The following is a 15078-nucleotide window of genomic DNA, read 5'->3' on the forward strand; positions in this document are numbered from 1 at the left end:
TTACATATGCTGGTGGCTCCCCGAGTTTTATCTCTAGACTTAGCAAACCTGAGTTTCAAACACTCATTTGTCACTGGCTACTTCCAGCTAAATACCCCATAAGAACCACATGCTCAGCATTGTATTTATTCTCCCTCCAAACTCCTTCTTCTTATATTTCCTATCTTCATTATTGATACTATGTTACCCAAACCAAAAATATTTGAAAACTATCTCAAATTCTCCCTGCCTCACTTCTTCCATCCTATTCCCAAGATCAGTAGCAAGATTAAGCAACAGTCAGGTGCTTAGTGCAAAGTGTGACCATTCACTTACTAGCTGTATGAAATTGGATAGGTCCCTCACCCTCCCTGTGCCTGTGTCTTATCAGGTTGTTTACATGATTAACTGGATAATATACGTTCAGTGCTTAGAGCATTGCCTGGCGCTTACTAAGTGCTCAGTAATTTATTATTGCTCACCTCCATGCCTTCATGCGTACTGTTTCCTCTGTTTGGAATGTCCTTCCTAGGATTTTACTATAATTTAGATGCCAGGCAGATCATATAGAGCAAAAGCATCTGGGATGCTGTCTTTGCTGATAGATGGGCTTCTGGTTGTAACAAGTGTCCTAAGAGTTTTAAGCAATAAATCTCCTCTAATTTAAGGAACAAGTTATTTGGCCTGTTGACTTTGCTTCTGGAAAATTAGTGAAGAGGAAAGTGAATGTAATCAGTCTGGCGTGGAAAGAATGGGTCACATACCAAATACAATATCTAACCCCTTAGTAGGGTATTTTATAGGCCTTACATACTTCATCTACAAGATCATACTAAATCAAAGAAGATACTTTGAAGGACAGAAAAGTATGCCTTACCTAACTTTATGTATTCAATACCCAAGAGTGTTCCTTGCTTATAGCAGCAAAACCTTAACACTTAGAAAAGAGAAAGGAAATCAAGGGGGAAAAGGAAGGTGGAAAAGAGAGGAAAGACATGAAATATAATGGCATAATTAACAAGTATGAAAAGATTTTTCTGACTCTAGTGAGCTACTACTAACATGGAAATGGGATTACATAAAAATGTGGAGATGTGGCTGTTATTAGGAAACAGAAAATTCAACGCAAGTGTGCTATGTTTCTCACATGTTAGAGACAAAAAAATAGGAGGAAATATCTATTCCCAAAGATGGCACAAAAAAAGTAGAAGGGGAATTCAAATAAATAAGTCCATTTTTAAAATAAGACGATAGATTTGTGGTTTAAAACTTACTTTTAAAAATTATAGAACAAAAAGAATAGTGATTAACTAATCAAGACTATCTTTTTTTTCTTTTAAGTACCTATTGGCTTCCCAAATGGAAGGAAATGTAAACCAGTGGGATTAAACTCACAATACATATTAAAACATCAGCTAAATCAATTCTAGAACACCCAAAAGAAAACAAGTACCCCTTTTTTTCTAGTTTTTAGTATGAAATATAATTCAAATAGTGACTAATATTTACAAAAAGTGTAGAAATTCTGGACACAGGTGAGTAGGAGGCCAAACATTTATATTCTTTTGGAGCTCTGGCTTTTAGGCTCTCAGGTGAGGTCAGAGGTATCATGGCATTGTGGTTATTGGCTGAGAGTTCTCCCTGATGTAATTGTGGGAATTCCCTCACTACTATGTCTCTTTTTTTACATCCCTCAAGTAGCTAACTGAATCTGTCTCAGCTAGAAAAGTTCTCCCTTGACATCTTAAGTAGCTGATCTTCACTCTTTATTTTCTCTTAGATTCCACTGCTTTTGTCTATTTATATTCTTGATGATGGTAGCTGAACCTCTCACTGACTTTTGAGTTTGCAGAAGATATTTGTTATTACTTATTTTTTATCACCATAAGTGTCCTTAGGGACTTGGATAATGATGTTGACTTCATTTTTATCACCACAGAATAATTTTAGCCACATCTCTACTTCAATAGTTACCATCTCTGAGGGTAGAGGAGAATCTCCCTTCCAACATGGTTTCTGTACAATTTAATTTAGCTTTGAGACAGCTTGTTTCTTGTCTTTTTCTGTAATATTCCTAACTATATAAAAATTTTAGTTTATACATTCTCCAAATTTGATACTTCTCTTCAATTTATAAAGGAGCCTGGATTGTATCTAAGCTAAGAGTGGTGTTGTCAGATAAAGTGGTGTTTCACAATTTAGAGAGTTTATCTCTAGAGCCAATTTCTAAATGGGAGCTTCATATACACACATTTGTATATATTACATACACAGGTACACACAAATGTATGTGTATATATACAAATATACACACATGTATGCATACACATACATAAAGTAACTAAAAGTAATTATTAAAAGTCATAATTAAAAGTAATGGTCATAATTGCTCTGTCTTAGGCCACATGGTGGGTTGGAGAAAAAGCCTAAGCAGGGCTAAGTGTGTTGCTATATTGCTGTGAATTCAGCAAAAGACTAGAGCCACTAAATAATGATTAAGGAAATGCATACAAGTGTTAAGAAATTATCATTGCTGAGGCATCTGGGTGGCTTAATCAGTTAAGCATCCAACTCTTGATTTCCACCTAGGTCATGATCTCAGGGTTGTGAGATTGAGCCCCGTGTCTGGGATCTGCTTGAGATTTTTTCTCCTTCTCCTTCTGCCTCTCCCCTTCCATTGGCTTGCCTGTATGCTCTCTCTCTCTCTCTCTCTCTCTCTCTCTCTCATTCTCTCTCAAATAAATAAATACATCTTTAAAAAAAATCATCATACATCCCTTAGCTGAAGCTAAGGGACCAAAAACATCAGGAGTAGAGGTGGATGAAATGAGAGGGGTAGGGAGTTACAGAAGACCCAGCAACATGAGATGGGAAAACCTTGGCCAGAGATTGCTTCCAATGGAGGACAGAAGCCCATCAACCCTTTAAAAGGCCTGGGTTTCTTTGTTTCATTGAAGAGCTTACTCAGGTGAAAGGATCCCTTTGTTATCTTTTTGGTCTGGTTCTTTATGACAGATGCTAAACCTTCCTTTTCTTGGGTTTGAGGAAAAGGGGGATATTGTAGAGATAATCATGTTTTCTTAATGCCTGGTAGAGATTATCACCCTGGTGTATGTATGCTATTTTTTCTTTAGACTATATTAATTATTGAGTCTCACATTTTCCTAGATTAAGTTGAAGTCTGGATGAGTGAGTCCTCTGGGATTCTGTTTTTTTCTGCTTGAAATTGGATTTTGAAAGAACCGTGGGTCTATTGGTAGAGCAGCAGAAAGTGAAGTTAGAGTAAAATACTATATGTACAGCCTCATGGATCATAGCACGGATGCCAGAATAACTACCAATTAACTGTAGGAATCTAGATTCTGTTAGGAAAGAGAATAATGTGCAGATATCCTTTGCTTTCCAAAAGTTGTGTGACACCACTTTGCTTTTATGAAAGACCTGCAGTAATATCTGTTTTTACCAATGGAAAGAAATATGAAGAGGATTTTCACTTGTGTGAAAAAGTGGCATCCCCTATGTTTACTGTGCAATTGTCTGCAATAGCCAAGATCTGGAAGCAGCGTGAGTGTCTATCTTCAGGTGAATGGATAAGGAAGATATGGTACATATTCACAATGGAATATTACTTAGTCTTTAAAAAAAGGCTTGCCATTTGTAACAACATGGATGGACCTAGAGGGTATGATACTAAGTGAAATAAATCAAATAGAAAAAAGCAAATGCTGTATTTCACTCAGGTGGAATCTAAAAACAACAACAACGACAACAACAACAAACGAAACAAATAAACAAAAAACAGATTCATAAATACAAAGGACAAAATGGTTGTTGCCAAAGTTGTCCCCATTTGAGGGGATAGGCAAAATAAGTGAAAGGGACAAAGAGGTACAAACTTCTGTTATAAAATAAATAAGTCACTAGGATGAAAAGTGCAACATATGGAATACAGTCAATAATACTGTATACAAACTTTGTATGGTGACCAATGTAACCATAGGGTGGTAAGAATTTCATAATGTCTATAACTGTCAAATCATTACATTACACCTGAAACTAATATTGTATGTCAACTATACTTCAATTAAAAAAATTAACATGGTATAACACAGTTTTCAGAAAGCAAAGAATACTCTTTGCTTTATGCCATTTTGGCTTACAAAAGCTTTCATAGGAATATCTTACTTTTGGATAGCGAGGTATATCTGTAATTTGATTTATGTTATAGAAATAGTCTCTGACACAGAAGTATATCAGCTCTTATATTCCTGTATTTCATGGAATCCTTTCCATAGTTGCCACAATTGACAGGAATTATTAATAATAGCTGCATATGAACTCTGAGAAGCTTACTGGACATGGAGAGAATCTTACAGCTTTTTTTTTCTTTAAATTAACACGTTAAGACTTCAGTTTTCTGATTTTGACACAAAATTACTGCGCTTATTTATATCTTAAAATGAGAAGAAAGGATATATGGTGAGAAATTAATTACAAACAATATTCAAAAGTAAATCAAATAATTTCATTTCTTTAACAAATTCACATTGGTGTTTGTTTTGAAGCCTAATCAATGGAGAAAGAAAATAAGCTGATATTGAAAGCACTAAGAACAACATTAGATTTAAAGAAGCAATTTCATCATTGAATGCTTTGTGAACTTTGGCAATTAATTAAATATTTCTGCAACAAATTAATATGCATTTTTCGAGAACATATTATATATTCAATTTTCGGATAAAAATATATGTGGATAACTGAAATAGAGTGCTAAGCAGATAGAAAATAGAAAAAAATGCCTCCTCTTCCCCTCTGCCCAAAGGAGAAACTTCTACATGTATGGCTATTAAACCTTGAGTTTAGATCCTCAGAGTGATGGAGAGTCCGGAGATTGTTTGTGGCAGGGTAAGTTTATTTTAGCACTTCCACACCTAAGATGTTAGTCATGGAATATATGTTAGCCAACTTTCCAAAAGCAAATGTGTCTTTTTCTTCAGCTTTAAAGAGACAATAACTAAACTTAAAAATGTAAACCAAGCAACTTTCCAAGGGTGAGTAGGTATAAGTTAGTACAATAAAAAGACTCAGTACGGGGTGCACTTTTAAAGAATCTAATATTGTGAGCAAATAAAATACCTGACTGAAGAAGGAATGACATGGTGGAGTTTGTATAAAAATTACTATGAATATAAACATGGGCTTTGAACTGAGGTTACTATCTCAATAAATCTCTCAGAGTATTTTCACTTTTCATTTCAGGATTTTTCTCTGATCAAGAGCATTACCTCTTGTCAACTTCCTTTCTAAATCCTTTAAACTATAAAGTAAGAAAGTGTTCATAATATGAATAAAAAACTTCATTTTCTTGTTATCAATTGAAATGATGATCTCTATAGAGCTACCTATAGAGCTCTTAAAGAGAAGTTAATGCTAAAAATGCTAAATCTCAAAGCCTTTAGGTTTACTTCTAAAAATTTCCTTTCAACCACCTCTGCCCTCCATCGATGCACACATATTCACACACATGCCCTGAGATCGACAGGAAATATATTTTGTATTTAATAATAGAATTTAAAAGAGATGCAAATTACAGCTAAGTCAAATCTTAGAATCAATCAAGCGGAAATATCCCTCCAATTCTTCACCTGGATTCCATTATACAATTAAAAAACCTTAGGTATTAATATAGAGGTAGAATGCCTTGGATAAAAGCAAGAAGGCAATAAATACCACTTGTTTATAACAAATGAGTAAAAATTATATGTAATTTGTTTCTACAAAGTAATGAGAATTTTTCAAATATTCTTTCACAACCACTAATAAAAAAGTAATATTTTTTTCTTTGATCTCTTAGGGAAAAATTTCAAGTTAGTAAAAATTCTATTGTTTTTCTCTTGCCCAAATTAACTATTGCAAGGCTCAAAACACCTCAACAGGAATAGTTTAACTTTCTAAACTGGGAAGACAGTACCAGTTATTTTGGTAAATGTTTATACTTATCTTTTAAATATTTTCCAATGCTTTGCATTTGAAATACTCCCCTAGAAACGGCTAAACATAATCTGATAAAACATTTCTAATTCCTCAGGAAGAAGTCTTTTTAAAAATTATTTATTTAAAAAAATTATTCATGAGACACAGAGACAGAGGCAGAGGGAAGTAGTTCTATTCTTGAGGAAAGTAAAATCTTCATTTAATGCTTTGCTAGAAAATAAATAGTATTTTCATTTAGCATGTTCAACGTTTTAGAATTTGACTTGGATTCATTTCCCTTGTTACATAAAAATATTTACATTCTTGGGGTGCCTGGGTAGCTCAGTCGATTAAGCATCCATCTGATTCCTGATATTGGCGCCAGTAATGTTCTCAGGGTCATAAGATGGAGCCCCATGTCAAGTTCTGTGCTGGACATGGAGCCTGCTTAAGATTCTCTTTCTCTCTCCCTCTGCTCCTCACTTGTGTGCTCTCCTCACTAACCCAAAATATTACCTTCTTGATAGATAATATTTAATAATTTATAAATTCCATGACCTATGTTTTAATAAGTTGCCTTCTGAGTCCCCTTTCAAAAGTAAATTACTTCCCAAGTTTGTTAGAACTTTCTCAACTTTTGCTTTCCTTCCCAGGTTTGGTTTATGTTTAAAGTTATGTCCTACACCCAAATCAGACTGCCTAATATGATTGCTGCACACTTAGAATATCCCTAATTGGTAAGATACAATGGAATAAGTACTAGATTTCCAGAAAATTCTCTGTCATTGGCGTTGACTTTGTATCCACAGAAAGACCATTAGTAAATATAAAAAGTCACAAATGGGATGAGTTACTACCTAGATTTACATTTTAAAATAGTAAAAATCATTTTTAATTCAGAAATGAATCCAAAGATTTTTTTTAAAAATTTTAATAAGTAAATTATACTATTTAAAAACTCTTCCAATGATTTTTTAAAAATACAAGTTTAGCACTTTTGCACATTTCAATAGACATTAAATTAAGTATCTACTATTTTCCAGGCACTATACAATTTCTTTTTAAAGTTTTATTTATTTATTCATGAGAGACAGAAAGAGAGGCAGAGGGAGGAGAAGCAGGCTCCATGTAGGGAGCCCAACGTGGGACTCAATCCCAGGACCCCACAATTCTGCCCTGAGCTGAAGGCAGACGCTCAACCGCTGAGCCACCCAGGCGTCCCCCAGGCACTACACCATTGTAGGAGCAAGAGCTGTGATAAACCCTATACAGTTTAGAATACAGGCAAACATGAAAACGTAGGGTTCATATTCTGTGAACAATGATAGAACATAGATGTGTGGAATGTGACTTCAAGGAGGAAGCAATCCCTGAAGCGGGTAGTGAGGGTTTGGAAAGGACTCCCAGGAAGAGAGGTATTTAAATTGAATTTCAAAGAGAGATGAATTTTTCTGGGCAGATCAGGAAGAAAGCAATTGAAGCAGAGGAAACAACGTGATTGGAAGCTCAGAGGCAAGGACTGTACAGTTTTTAGGACTGGATTGAATCATGGAGAACATTCTGAGCTGGGCAAAGCACTCTGGACATTTTCCAGAAGGGAATGAAGGCTTCCTCTTAGAGCAGTGATAACAATAGAACATTAGGAATATAAAGGAATACAAAGTGAAAAAGTGCAATATGCTAGTCAATTTTCTGCCCCAGTTGAGTATGACATCAGGGATCTTATTATTCCTACAGATTCCATGGCCCAGCTTCCTCAGAATGGAGGGCCAGAACCTTTGTGCACAAGGTGACTTGAGTGCCTGGAAAAGCTGGGGAAAAAACCACTTTCAGAGAATATTCCTTCAAAAGAAGCCTACAAAACATGGCCATTTTGTCTGCAAATTAAGGTCATGTTATTAAAAGGTAACCAAATCATGAAATCTCAATAGTTATGGTTAATTGATGGTTTAATTACTTATCACTTCAAAAAGACTTTAAGAGCAGAGAGTATATCACTAGTAGAGTCCCAGCTCCTAACATAAAGATTCGATAAGCATTTGCTAATGTATGAATGAATGACAAGTCCATCATTCACACATTTTTGAGAAATGGCTCCTCCTCCTTGTGTGTATTACAAGACATTCTGTTGGGAAGCACAAAGACAATCTAGTGAGTTAACACTGAAGAATGCCAATTAATTAGGCTTCTACTGTGGTATGAATAGTTTACTTTAAATTCTTAGTAAAATGAATGAAATACATTTTTTTCATGTCAACTATGTGTTTGTCAAAAAATATAAAATATAATGTGTTTGTGTGAAATAATTTGATCTGTCTTTTGTGCCCTGGAGTAATTACGAACGATTTTGCACTTCAGATATATTGTATTCCATAGGAAGAACACAGGATCAATCAAACTGACACCTAAAATTAAAGGCATTGGACATGATTTGCTTGATAAACATTATTCTTCATTAGGAGAAGCTCCTGATTCATGAACTTTCTCATACTTGCAGAAAAATATTATTATAGAGGAAAGGCAGAAAAGTGAAAACAACTGGATACATATTTTAAAATTTATCTTTGTATGGAAAAGAAATATTTACTCTCAATAACTGACATTTAAAGGGCAAAAGGTAGCAAGGGCCATATTTTCCATTAACTTGACAATGTCAAAGAGATAGACAACTTTCCTATACGTAGGAGCAGAACATGGCAATGAAGTAATTTTATTTTCTTGAATATCATCAGAATAACAGGTAGAAAATATAGGAGATATTTATAAACTATTACTTTAATATAAAACAAATTTTGCTGTTTTTTCAAAACATATTTTAAAAATCATTTTGAGACTATAGCTGAAGGAGCATGTAGAGAAAATGCCATGGAGAAATCTTTCTACATTACCTCCACCACTGTAGAGCTTTATATGAGAAGGTTACTATTTGTTCCCGTTATAATGATTTCAGAGGACACTACTCATGAGAGAGAAGGCAAAGGGTCCATGGTGTGAATCTCTTTTGGCGATTTAATCACAGTTGTTGAAGAAAGCAGGATCATGAACACTGCCAGCCACCAGCTGCAAATACAATAACTGTGAAATTTATTTTTACAAATATACTGGCAATTTTTTAACTGTGAATGAATACTAAGGAGAGCCTATTCAGTTGGCACAGTTACTGAATTAGGCATTGAGTTCCACAGAGTGCAGTTGCTGATAGAGTTCTATTTCAATATTCTCTTGAAAATATGCACAGAAATAAAATTATAGTTTAAGTAGCCCTAGGGAATCTTTACATATAGGGAGAGCATGGCCTAGGTCCTTCTGCAAAATGAAAATTTACTCCACTGAAAGATGAGGAGAATTTCTCTGTAGTTTTTGTGTGTGTGTGTGTGCAAATTCCTATAAATCTATAATTATTTCAAAATAAAGAGTTTTATTTTCTCCAATTTACAGGTTGGATTTTTATACTTTTTAAAAAGAATGTGCTTGTTTCATCTCATATGCATTGGCATACAGCATGGTGACCAGTTTGTCATTCATTCAACAATTACTGATTTTGTGGGTACTGTGTGGTAGGTCCTGAGCTAGGGCTGGGGGGTGATGCAAAGTCCCAGCTTGCCAAGAACTTACATTAGCACATTAGCATGAAGGGAGACAGATAAAGCCATAAGAAACTGCTAGATGTTAATGCTATGAGGAATGAGGACCAATAAAGCAGGGTAAGGGGATAGATCCTAACATAAGAAGGGGTGGGTTGCTATTTCACATAGTCATTGGGAAAGATTCTTTCTGAGAAGATGGCAGTAGAGAACTGAAGGAAATAAAGGAGAAAATTATATGGAAATTTGGGAGAAGAGTCTGACTACATTTCCTAATACACTATTTTGAATTAGAAACCACTGTTATAAAAAAAAAAAAGAAACCACTGTTATTATAATGTATATTATTTATTAATATAAGAGAAATGGATCGTGCATAATCCTTGAAACATAGTTCACACATTAACATATGGTTTAAGAATGCAACCATAGAGTATAGCAGATATTGTTCAAATTCCCACAATTTACTATCTATAAGACATAGATTGGGTATTTAATTTCCTTTAGCCTTAGTTCCTCATTGTAAAACAGAGACAAGGAGATCTTGTGGGGTTATTTTAAGAATTAAATAAAATATGTATAATGCTTAACACCAAATTAGTGCTCAATGTAGTTGTAATTATTATTTAATAATAACAAATAAATGTAAATTAAAACTCTAGTGTTATTGGCTCCCATAGTTTTAGATAGTATTCCTTCCTTCCTTCATTCATTTGTTCATTCAACATTTCTTACTCCTAACTGTGGGTTACACACCATGACAGGTGACAAGAATACCAAAATTTAAGGAATATTAATATTTCTTATTAGAATGGGAGACAGACTAGAAAAATCCTTTATAATATAATACACGAATTGTCATAATAAAGAAGACAGAGTAAATCTACTCTATTTGAGGGCCTGAGTGGAAGTTATACAAAGGGGATGCATAAAATTGACCTTTGCAAGATGAATAGGAGTCCAGCAGGTAAATGACATGAAGAAAGCATAGCAGCAGACAGAACAGAGACAACAGAGTCAAGTCCCAAGGTGACAAGCCAGGGGGGAGAAAAGACACCTTTAGAGAACTTTGACTACATCACGAGATACCTGTAAAGGAAAGAGGTGAAGTTGTAATTGCAGGCTTAAGGTAAATAATGCAGGCCATACATGCCTTTAGGCTTCTATGCCACACCAAAGAATCTAGACTGTGTTCTGTGACATTCTGAAGGCGGTGCATGATTGTGTTTCCATTTCAAAAGCCTCATTTGGCAGCAGTGTGGGGAATGGTGTGGAGGAGTTGCTAATATTGGGATCAGGAGACTTTAATTACACAGTGTTTCAGAACATCCTGGTGCAGGGTCTGGTGAGAAAAAGGCAAAGAGAGACTCTGAGAGAAATGTAACACATTTCCAATTCCATCATTTATTCTAAAGAAAGCAGTCATCATTGACATACTACTGTTCCAGTTTCTGGAACACTGTCAAGTATCAGATTTTAACAAATATTAGTTAAATAATAGTAACTATGTAAAGTGGCTAATTAGATATGGAAAAGAAGAAGGAAGAGTCTAGGATCTCTCAAATAATCTGGGTTAAATGGAACTGAAAGAAAGAGGAGAAGATTTGGGGAAGAAAATACTGAAGTCAGTTCTGTAGATAAGTAGATATGTGGGTTTCATTTGCAGGAGAAAGAGAGACAGAATTGTCACACTACTGGAAATTAAAAGGTAAGGGTTGAATGTGGTCTCAGAGCATGAAGAGTGGGAACCAAGTCAACTGTGTGGGAATGTGAAGAAAAAAGAAAAACCACAAGGTCCAAATGGGGTGAGGAAGAAACGGTCCCTGTAATCTCTAGAACATCTCTTTTTCTAATGTGTTTCTCAGGGTGTCGTCTTTGACCATATTTTCTTCTCATGCGGTACACTCCACCTTACCCCACAGCTTCCCTATTTCAATACCACATCTATGATGTTCAATGCTGCAATTCTATATCAATTCTATATAAATGCAGGCACTTGACCTGGAAAAATCGCTCTTTAAATGATCTCAACATATTTAGCATCCATAGTAGAGTCAACTAAATCAATCAGAGACAAACATTTAAAACAACGAAGTGCACATCTGACATACCTAACACAACGTTGTACTTATAGTAGGCATTCAGTAAACATTTGATGATCAAACACCAATCCAGCTCTAGCTTATGCCTTTATCATTTTGCCCTTAAATGAAACAGGGAACTGTAAAACAGCATTTATCTCAAATATCACACATGTTAGATATTAACTTTTTTTGAAGGGTGTGTTTTTTTTGGAAAATTGTATTTGGGAACAAAGTTAAAATATTTCCATGTGAAGATGTATGTACTGTGTAAAAGACATTAATAATTAATATACTGGAGTTTTTTCTTTAAAGTCATAAAAATCTTATTCCTTTAGTCCCGCATAATTGCAAATAATTTTAATTTTAAACATAAAATATATATTTCTGGAGAAAACATATTACAGAGTTATCTCAATATTGGTGTTATTTTGTTTTTAACAGAATCTATCTATGTATGTCTCACAAAATTCATTTTCAAATAATACTGAAACAAAGAATTAAAACATAAAGAAATGTTCAAAGAGCTTATCTGCCCTCGATGTAAAGCACCCATTACCTTAATTAGTCATGAAAAAAACAGTGCTAACACACACAAAAAAAAAAAAGAAAAGAAAAAGAAAAAGAAAAAGAAAAAGAAAGAAAAAGAAAAAGTAAAAGAAAAAGAAAAAGAAAAAGAAAAAGAAAAAGAAAAAGAAAAAGAAAAAAACAGTGCATTCTGGGGGTCATATCTGAAAACTTATTCTACAGAATATTTTTTAGATGTCATATATCATATTTTGATGCAATAATGATCTTTCTTTTAAGGACTTTTTAAAAATACATTGCCTAGTATAGATATGCTAAATAAGTTTTTAGAGGTCTTATATCATATTCTGATGCGATAATGATTTTTCTTTTAAGGACTTTTGTTTAATAGATTGCCTAGTTTAGATATACTAAATAATTTTACTTTGGAAACCAGTTGCTAACATCACGTAACAGAATGGTCACATATAAACCTACCCAAATCGTTATTTCTCCATCTTTTTATTTATTTTATTTTTTTATTTTTTTATTTTTTATTTTATTTTTTTTATTTCTCCATCTTAATTGTCCACTTGTAAGGTCGGGTCAGTGATGAGAATGATTCTTCTCGCTCATGATTTTTTTCAGACAAAATGTAATAAAGAGGTATTTGCTCTATAAAGCAATACGAAGTATCTTAAGCATATAAAACAGTAAGAAACTATATATGAATTCATTGATGCAGAACAATAAATCGGACCAGGAAAGACTTGCTTATCATTGTTAGTTCATGTTTTAAAAGAGTAAGTTACATATGACTTAATAGAGATCAAAATATTATAGCATGATGTGTGTATACAATGTTTTGCCATAAATATTGCCCAATGTGGGACACCTGGGTGGCTCAGTTGGTTAAGCATCTGACTTCAGCTCAAGTCATGATCTCAGAGTCCTGAGATCGAGCCCTGCATCAGGCTCCACACTCAGTGGGGAATCTGTTTCTCCCTCTCCCTCAGCCCCTGCCCACTGCTTGTGTTCTCTCTCTCAAATAAAATCTCTAAAAAAGTATATTGCACAATGTGTTTAGCTATTTACCATGGAAGAAGAAAAGCATCAAATAATTAATAGTATAATCGCATTCCAACAAAGTGCTTAAGAAAGTGTTAAATAGGTTTGAAGCCAGGATTCAGGAATACATAATCATATTAATTGGAAAGAGTCTATTGGAATCAGTTAAAAATGGACTTATAGAACATTTTAATTTACATGTGGTTTTATAACATGATAATTCAAATGATGGAACTGCTACCAAAATTACTAAGCAGAGGTTTTACTCAGCTTAGGTTAAGGAAAGAAGTGACTCATTTTTAACAGACATATTAATTATATGCAAATGCATACTTTAAAAATTCTAAAACGTAATATGCATCTTAATGAGTAAGTTAAATATTTCTTCTTAAAATTTTACTCATGCCATCCATTCATTTCCAGTTCTTTCATGGCTAGTGCAAAAGTAAATGTTGGCTCCGTGATTATGTATGCAGTGAGGCTTAAATTAATAAGATTTTATTACCTAGGTAACCGGCATCATGTTTAAAGTTATTGATCATGGTTCAGGAACCTTTACAAGAAGTTCTGTTGCTTACAATACTGGGCAAGTCCCTGGCCTTGAACTTCCTGTCAAACTCAGAATTCACCTTAAAACTTTTCATTAAGCCTTTAGAGAGAATCATAAAGATGAGTCTCTATGACTCTATAGATATAGAATCTATCTATCTATACCATTATTTTGATAACATGGAGACTCCATGATTACAAGGAGTCTTGATAAGTATAGCATAGCATGGACTCTGTGATCAGAATTGAGTATGAATCCATATAGAGACTATGTGGCTTTGGGCAAATTATTTAACCTCTCTCTGTAGTAGCTGAAAATGAGGGAAATAATAACAGAGGATGGCTGTAAGGATTAAATGAATTAACAAATATCAATTACTTAGAATAGTTTCTTGAATGTGGAGAGTGTTCAATAAATGTTTGCAATAATTATTATTAACATTTATTGTCCTTAGTTTCAATACTAATTCTATAAAGCTTCCTTAATGATCTACAGTTGAATACTCATCTTTATAGCATTAAATTGGCAATTATCTTTTCTTCACTTACATTGATGTGGTAAAACCATATTTGTTGTTTTAAGAGCAAAATTGATTGAATTAGCTGAGATTTTAGGATGGGGAAATACATTCATTACAGTTCTCAACATCACCAGATGAAGAATACTTTAAGGAATATAAAACACTTGAAAATTTTATCTCTTGGAGAAGGACTTACTTCACTTTTTTAGTATTTTTAGTATTCGATTTAGAGATGAAATATGAAGGCACAATAATCCAGGATACGGATATAGCCAAAGAGAAACCTAAAGAAGATACCTTATTATTATTTTTTTTTATGGCTCATAAATGTATCCTTGCCCCAAAGCAGACAACCATGTTCAGCATGGTTTTAGATCTTCTGACCCATTAAAAAGTAGGCTTCTTTATATTTGTTATGTACTGTGCCTGGTTTAATTCAACAAACTACCTTCTCACCCCTAATGCTCCCCTCCAATTTAAAAAATTTCCCCTTTCCTAGGGATTGAACTCTTATTTTTTTACTCAGAATTTCTTTTTCGATCCATCATAGGTAAATACTCTTTCACAGATTTCTTTTTTCCCCTATAATCTTTTCTGTAAATGAAAACCTTTTCTTGATATTTCTAAGATCAGTTACTGCCAGCAGCAACGTCACTTGTCTATTTTCCAACTCATTTGAACCTACGAGGAAAATGTACACGTGCAGGGGATAATGAAGGACAACGTATGAAGAAATTCCTCATACAATGTTTGTAGACAGAAAGAGAGGTAATTTAAAGTTTAATTAGTTAATCAAATAGTTAATCTTTTGCTTTG

At 34.0% G+C, this 15078-nt stretch overlaps 1 protein-coding gene and 1 long non-coding RNA gene across 9 annotated transcripts in view; one reads left to right on the plus strand and one right to left on the minus strand.

Annotated features, from left to right (window-relative positions):
- The window catches only part of LOC111097303, a 37394-nt gene extending 29543 nt beyond the window's left edge, over window positions 1–7851 (plus strand). Inside the window, exon 4 of the long non-coding RNA XR_005373220.1 lies at window positions 7690–7851. This is a non-coding gene — a long non-coding RNA (uncharacterized LOC111097303). The remainder of the gene's footprint in view (window positions 1–7689) is intronic.
- Window positions 1–15078, minus strand: part of MAGI2 (membrane associated guanylate kinase, WW and PDZ domain containing 2) — a 1330046-nt gene that overhangs the window by 843934 nt on the left and 471034 nt on the right. The gene's annotated exons all lie outside the window — the stretch shown is intronic.

Source organism: Canis lupus, chromosome 18 (assembly GCF_011100685.1).
Source record: "Canis lupus familiaris isolate Mischka breed German Shepherd chromosome 18, alternate assembly UU_Cfam_GSD_1.0, whole genome shotgun sequence".
NCBI lineage: Eukaryota > Metazoa > Chordata > Mammalia > Carnivora > Canidae > Canis > Canis lupus.